This window comes from Silene latifolia, chromosome X (genome assembly GCF_048544455.1).
Source record: "Silene latifolia isolate original U9 population chromosome X, ASM4854445v1, whole genome shotgun sequence".
Lineage (NCBI taxonomy): Eukaryota > Viridiplantae > Streptophyta > Magnoliopsida > Caryophyllales > Caryophyllaceae > Silene > Silene latifolia.
The window spans coordinates 297,984,590-297,990,948 of NC_133537.1; the positions used below are offsets into that span (position 1 = coordinate 297,984,590).

The following is a 6,359-nucleotide window of genomic DNA, read 5'->3' on the forward strand; positions in this document are numbered from 1 at the left end:
CGTCACAAGGTTTGACTTGCATCGGTGCCTTATGAACGCCGGTGCGGTAAAGGGTCAAATTTTCATCCCCTACCCGCATACCATGGTCCTATCCTCGAAATTTATCACTGCACCAACAGTGCGCAAGAATGGTCGTCCTAAAATGATAGGAGTGTGACGGTCTTCGGGAATATCCAAAACCAAAAAGTCAATGGGAATAAAGAATTTCCCTATCTGCACAGGTATGTCCTCTAAAATACCTATTGGCCGTGATTGGGTACGGTCGCCATCCGCACGGTAATATCGAATACGAAATTTAGTGAAACCAAGTCTCCTAGCAAGAGACAACGGCATAACACTGACACTAGCCCCTGTATCACATAGGGCGTTATCGACCAAGTGGGTCCCAATACAGCAAGATATGGAGAAACTACCCGGGTCAAATTTTTTATTTGGCAGCTTATTGTGAAGATGGGCAGTGCCCGTTGCAGTGAAAGCTACTACATGATGATCCTCTATATGTCGTTTACGGGATAAAATATCTTTCATAAACTTCATATAAGACGGTACTTGGGTAATTAGATCAGTGAAAGGAATAGTTACCTCATGGCTCTTGACGATCTCCAAAAATTTGTCGAACTGACGCTCCAACTTTGCATTCTCCAAACGCTCCGGATACGGGACTACAACACTGGCCGTAGGATCAGCAACCTTCGGCTTCCGTGAGTTTAAAACTTCCGTCAAATCATCAATGAGTATAGAATCATGCAAATTAATTGACGGGTTTGCGTCCTGTACTGGGAGGTCAGTCGATCGACTGATATTAGTGGTCGATCGACCAACTTGGCTGGGCGTGAACAGTTCCTGGATAGAAACTTCTTCGTCAGGAACCTCAGTCGATCGACTGACTGTGTTGGTCGATCGACCACATGCTTATTGGTTCAATTAGTTTCGGTCGAAACTCTTTATTCGACACTTGATCGATCGACCGACAATGTTGGTCGATCGACTAGAAGTCCGCAATTGAGCTCGTTTTTCGCTTTAAACTAAACTAGCTTCTTTATCATTTCCCGAGTCTTCTTCTAGCTTGTCGGGACTTTCATAAGAGAGGCCACTTCTGAGATTAATGGCATTGATCGTCTCAATTGGCCCTTCACATTTGCTTGAAGAATTAGCGACTTGCTTAGCCTCTATATTCTCCAATTGCTTCACAAAATTCTTTGAGGACTCAATTCTAGCTGCTTCCATATTCGCCACTTGAATCAAAAGAGTTTGGACCGTTTCTCTCAACTTCGCGGTCTCATCTGAATTATGGATAGGAATTTCAACTCTTTCCTTGGAAGCTTCAGAGGCCTCGAGCTTCTCGAGACGGGCAGTAATAGAAGTAATAAGTGTCACAACGGCACTCATTTCATCACTTTGTTTTGGCGAATTTCCACGCGAACTACCAAACTCAGCTCTATGGACTGCCATCTCCTCAATAGTGTTCCAACCTTTATTCTGACCGGTATTGTTTTGGAACCTACCATTCGCAGCTGCGTCCAGGATAACCTTGTAATCATCATACAAGGAATTGTAGAATAAGTTGCAAAGATACCACTGCTGGAAACCATGGTGAGGGACAGCTCGGACCAAACTTTTGAAACGTCCCCATGCTTCACAAAAACCCTCGTCGGCTCCTTGCTGGAAACTTGTGATTTTACTTCTCAAGGCGTCAGTCTTCGAAAGTGGGAAGTACTTCTTGTAGAAGGCTAATGCTAGAGATGTCCAGTCCGTTACCAAGCTACCCTATCAAGGTAGCGGTACCAATCTCGCGCCGAATCCTTCAAGGAGTACAAGAACATAAATCCCTTCACTTCATCTTGAGTTACCCCAGCCGGTATAGGTATGGAACAGCAATAGTCTGTGAAAGTTTCCATATGCTTCAAGGGGTCTTCATCTGGCAGACCCGCGAACTGATTTCGCTCCACTAAATCAATATAAGAGGAACGAAACTCGAAACTACCGGTAGTAGGGGTAGGTAATTGGCGCCCCTTTGGAAGGTGGTGCTCCTTTGGCTGAAAATTATCATATATCGTAGCCATAATTTCCAAAGTGAGAGTACTCAAGTCTTCCTCTCAAAACCCGTCTTCTAAGCGTGCAAAAGCAAAACTAGAAGCAAAGGTAAGCAACGGCCTCAAGGAACCAAAGTTCCCTGAGACGAGAAAAATAAACTAAAATAAAGCAAATGCAATTACACCGTCTCCCAAGAACGGCGCCAAAATTTGATACCGTCGTTTAGTACCAAAATTAAATTTATAATTCCAAACTAAAACTATAGCTAGTGATAGTAAGGGTCGAGCCACAGAGAGACAAGGTTGATTTTGTTTGCTATTTTTCAGTCTATACAAGTAACAATTAATTGGGGGTTTTGAAATTGGTTGGCTAATACTAATGGCAGTGAAATTAAAAGTAAACTAAAGAAACTGGATTAAATCAAATATAAAAGAAATGCTAAGACGGTCGGTTCACTATAGCTGCGATGGCGCATAATCCTAGGTAAGTCTGAAATAAAGTCGTGTAGATGGGTAAATAACAAGTCCTCACGGTCCAAGTTAACCAAAGAGCTCCTTTCGCCTATGCTACTAGCCCCTAAGTCTCACTAATGCTAGCTCGACTTGAAAAGTGATTCTTAAAGCCTAAATTACTTGTCTTTCGATCTTAGCAATTTAATTGTTCTAATTCATCAATTATTTTCCTCCCCTATCTCTAGATCTTAATGGGTTGGTCAATACTGAGCATCTAACAGGTTCCCTCTCGGTCTCGCTGTCAAACACTGCTATTAATAAATTAAAAACGATGCTAATCATACACGCGTCAGTCGATCGACTACTATAGGTAGTCGATCGACCAATTAACTAGATCGATCGACCAACTAGCACAGTCGATCGACCATAGAAGCCAGTCGATCGACTGATGCCCTAATTCAGGTCGCCTAATTCTACGCCATCTACGCTATAGATCCCCTACATCCTAGCGAAGGAAATCTAGCTACTCATATTAGAAATAACAACAACAAGATTAACGATTAAAACTACTGGATTCATGCTTGAAATAATTAAATAAGCAAATAACAATAAACGATAATTGGCTTTTGGGATTACTACTCTAGCAATTCTATACTACAAATGAACAAAGTAATGAAACTGAATATAAGAACAGAGAAGTACCGAATGGAATTGCGGGAGAAAGGATCAAAACCGAATGCAAAAGTAACTTTATTGATTACGAAATAATCTCAAGAACCCCAATAAATTTGATGATGAAAAACTCAATGATTAAAGTTCTTAGTCAGGTTACGTTATATAGCCAACTAACGTAACCAAATCCCTAAACCTAATATAGCATTGGGCTTTGTATTTCTCGATCTTTATGTTCTCGTCTGAAGTAGCATCTTGGTCGATCGACTAAGCATGTCAGTCGATCAACTGAGTAGCAGCGAACAGTAGCTACTGGAACCCGTGGTGTGGTCGATCGACCACTTAGACCAGTCGATCGACCAACAGCCGCATGCATTGCATTTCGACGATTCCCGCAGCGCGCACCGATCTTAAAACAGCCGCCATTTCTTCGTTACTTGGTCAAATCAGGCGTTCTATGCGGCGTTGGAAAGCTAAGAGGATAAGCTTTCACCTCCAATTGGAATCACTCGATTATCTGCTTTAGAACTCGAGATATAGCCATCTGAAGCAGCCTGCAATGTCGTGAGGTGCTTCTTTGCTTGTTAAACTCGTACGCACCCATGCTTTTGCTATCTTCAGGCCTTGAAATGCATTCTAAACTTCAAGTCCGAGTCAAATATTCATGTCTTTCCTAAGCTTAGCTTCCGAGGTCAAGATTTGGTTCATTTTCTACCCATTTCCGCAATAATCTGCAATATTACATAAAAACACGAGAGTAGACAGAAATAGGGGAAATAGTAGAATAGACTACATATAATAGACATAAAATGCGTGGAAATAAAGATGTAAAACATCATATTATAGGCACGCATCAATGGCCATCAAAATATCATCGGGGAAAGAGTCATTGATCGGTGTCTCTCCCTCTTCGTCATGAAATCGGATTCTCGACAAGTGATCCGCTACCACATTCTCGGCCCCCTTCTTATCTCTTATTTCTAAGTCAAATTCTTGGAGTAGCAAAATCCATCTCAACAATCTTGGTTTTGTTTCTTTCTTTATCAAGAGATGTCGAAGAGCACGGTGATCCGAGAAAACAATCACTTTTGATCCAAGCAAATAGGAACGGAATTTGTCTAAAGCATAGACAATGGCAAGGAGTTCCTTTTCGGTAGTATCATAATTCACTTGGGAGGAATCAAGATTATTGCTTATATAATATATAGCATGAAAAGCCCTTCCTACCCGTTGGCCAAGAACCGCTCCAACGGCGTAGTTACTCGCATCGCACATGATCTCGAATGGTAGTTCCCAATTTGGTGGTTGAATGATCGGTGCCGAGATTAGTGCTTCCATAATTCTATTAAAGGCTTCAACACACTCATTAGTGAAGTAGAATTGAGCATCTTTAAGTAAGAGTTGAGTGAGGGGTTTTGCGATTTTTGAGAAATCTTTTATAAAACGGCGATAGAAACCCGCGTGACCGAGAAAGCTCCTCACCCCTCTAACATTCACGGGAGGTGGGAGTTTCTCTATCACCTCAAATTTAGCTTTATCGACTTCGATGCCCTTTTCCGAGATTAAATGACCCAAAACAATACCTTCATTGACCATAAAGTGACACTTTTGCCAATTCAAACGAGACTAACATCTTCACATTTTTGCAATACAAGAGAAAGGTTATGCAAGCAAGAGTCAACATCTTTTCCATAAACGCTAAAATCATCCATAAAAACTTCCATTATGGTCTCTAGATAGTCGGAGAAGACACTCATCATGTATCTTTGGAAAGTAGCGGGGGCATTACATAAGCCAAAAGGCATTCTCCTATATGCAAAAGTACCATAAGGGCATGTGAAGGTGGTCTTATGTTGGTCATCCGGGTGTATTGGGATTTGGAAGAATCCCGAATACCCGTCAAGGTAGCAAAAGAACTTGTTAGAGGCTAGCCTCTCAAGCATTTGGTCAATGAATGGTAGGGGAAATGATCCTTTCTTGTTGCGGAATTAAATTTTCGATAGTCAATACACATACGCCAACCGGTGATCTTCCTTGTGGGTATTAGCTCATTCTTATCGTTTGTTACCACCGTGGTACCTCTTTTCTTAGGCACCACTTGAACGGGGCTAACCTACAAGGAATCCGATATAGGATATATGATTCTTGTATCAAGTAATTTCATAACCTCCGCTTTTACAACTTTTTGCATGTGGGGGTTTAGTCTCCTTTGAGATTGGATGGTAGGCCTATGGTCTTCTTCTAGATGAATTTTATGCATGCAAAAATTGGGACTTATCCCCTTAAGGTCATCTAGACTATAACCTATAGTCTTTTCATGTTGTTTTAACACATCAAGCAATTTCCCCAATTGGTTCTCATCAAGTTTGTCATTAACAATCACGGGTTTAGTCTTAGATTCATCAAGGTAAGCATATTTCAAATTTGGGGGAAGGGGTTTTAGAGATGGAACTTGTACCTCACTTTCTTCAATTGAAGATTCATTAAGGACTTGCTCCATTTCCATTAGACATTCCATTCTCATGGCATATTCAACTTGTTCTTCAAGCTCACTAATTTTATCATACTCAAATTCCATAACAAATTTTTCTTGCTCCTCGGCTTGTATGATATCATCTTCGGTTGCTTGTTCTTCTTCTGTGGGTTGATATGCTTACACAAGGATGTTATGTACTAATACGGATTGCTCATGAGTAAGTTCTTTGTTGTCTAGAGCGGCCTCAAGAAGATCTACTTCCATTTCCCAATGCGTATTTTTGGCCTCACTTGCTTCTAAGGCTTCCAATGCTTGCATGGGGTCTTTGAAGAAAGGTATACTCAAGTGTTCCTCAACAAAATAATATATAATATCCATCTTGCAAAATGCACTAAGAGAAAAAGATGAGAAGTACCTTGAGGAGTTTTACTTCCCCAAGGCAAAGAAAGACACGACTAAAAACAATCAAAGAAAATCAAATCAAGTTAACACCGTCCCCGGCAACGACGCCATTTTTGGTTCGTCATCTCCCTTGAAGTACATTAGTTGCTCCTCCAAATATTGGAGTCGCTTTTCAGCTTCAGTAGGTCCTGGTGGAAGATTGACTTCTGGTTGCCCAACAAAGGGTGGAATATTATCGTGTATGACCATGTCGGGAATGGCATCCTCTGCAAGAGGAAGTCTAGCTTCTACAGTGACCATTCGGCCTTCAATGGCATTAAGGC

General features: G+C 41.3%; 1 non-coding gene across 1 annotated transcript; it reads left to right on the top strand.

The window, feature by feature from the left end:
- The first annotated feature begins 1,585 nt into the window (after window positions 1-1,585).
- Window positions 1,586-1,692, top strand: LOC141625316 (small nucleolar RNA R71). The gene has a single exon (XR_012535101.1). It is a non-coding gene; the product is annotated as a small nucleolar RNA R71 (small nucleolar RNA).
- The last annotated feature ends 4,667 nt before the right edge of the window (window positions 1,693-6,359 follow it).